Source organism: Octodon degus, unplaced genomic scaffold (assembly GCF_000260255.1).
Source record: "Octodon degus isolate 3935 unplaced genomic scaffold, OctDeg1.0 scaffold00162, whole genome shotgun sequence".
NCBI lineage: Eukaryota > Metazoa > Chordata > Mammalia > Rodentia > Octodontidae > Octodon > Octodon degus.
In genome coordinates, this window is record NW_004524738.1 from 3,313,543 (window position 1) to 3,315,137 (window position 1,595).

A 1,595-nucleotide genomic window follows, 5' to 3' on the forward strand; every position below is an offset into this window, starting at 1 on the left:
AGTTCTTCCTTTCTGACTGTCTTGTCGTCTAACACTTCTTTATTTTTTATTAATTTTATTAAGAAACAGCAATGAGAGTTTCAAAACTGGTTAATAGGACAGTTTCAGTAACTAATACATTGCATGTTGTTATCTTCTTAGTGGTTATTCATAGTACAAGATGCAGGCATGATATCCTGTCCAAATACTATTAGTATAAATCTTTTTTTCTCATTGAGTTAAGAGAAAGTAGCTGTATATCTATCCTAACTATTTTGTATATACAGATACAAAATGGTCCTTCCTTTGTATCCCCTTTTTTTGTTTAGTTTTGGTCTAACACTTTTTAAAAAAAAAAATTATTTATTTATTTATTTATGTGTGTGTGTGGCCAGCTCAGCCCACCAGGGGGCAGGGCTGGCTGGCATGTGGTGCTGGGGGATTGACCGTGGTCCCTGTGCTTTGCTAAGCTTGTTCTAAGTAGGTGCTTTAGACCACTAAGCCATCTTACCAGCCCGGTCTAACACTTCTTGAATTTTTTTTTTTTTTTTTTTTTTTTTTTGGCGGGACCGTGGATTGAACTCAGGACCTTGCGCTTGCCAGGCAAGCGCTTATCCTTGAAATCTAAAGTGAGGTAGACGGAAAAATACTTGCCAAGGGCCGGCCAGATAGCTCAGTGGATTAAAACACCTGCCCAGGCAGATGCCGGAGTGGGGGTTTGATCCCCGGCCTGCAGTGCCGGCCCTGCCCCTGGGGTGCACTGAGACTGGTTGTGGTGCTGCTCGCCTGTAATCCCAGAGTTTGGGAGGTTGAAAAACAGGAAGGATCACTATGAGTCCGATCTGTATAATCAGCCCTAAATACATTAAAAAAGAAGAAAGAAAGAAAGAAAGAAAGAAAGAAAGAAAGAAAGAAAGAAAGAAAAAGATACTTGCCAGAAAGTGGTCGGTGTTTGGCCTCGACCAAGTCTTTTCTCTTTGTGGATGATTTCGGAGACGTTCTGTGCAGCCCGGGACTCTGAGCGTGCAGTGGCACCTGTCACTGTGTGGCGAGGCCCACGTGCGCCCACGTGTGGTAGGCGTGGCTTGGGGAGGGCCAGGGATCTGGCCCCTGCTGTGCGGGCCTGCGCAGTCTCTCCTGGGCCTGAGGTTTGGGGCAGCCTGGGAACAGGCAGGGCCCAGTGACTTGGCACCTCTAGTGCACCAGCAGAGAAGACGTCTGTAATAAGAGGGTTTTTGTATTTCATCCCCCTGGAGGTGGAAAGTGGCTGATGCCGTGATCTCTGAGTGGGGGACATTGGCTGCCAGGACAGGAAGGGTCCATAAATCTTCTGATCTGCATGGCGCTGTTGTAACCACAGCACTGTGATCAAGAGCAGTTGGCATTGTGCCTGTCCTCGCATTACCTCTGAGATCAGCTAAATAGAGGGTTTTGGGGGAATATACTTGTATCTATTGTTTGCTATATTATTGTTATGGCTTAGATGTACAGAGTCCCCCAGAAGGCTCCTGTGAGCAGGCAGAGGTGGTCTTCGGGAGGGTGATTGGATCATGCACAGAAGGGCTAAGCTCATCAGGGATTAGAGTGAACTGTGCTGTTAGGAGGCGAGGGCTGGT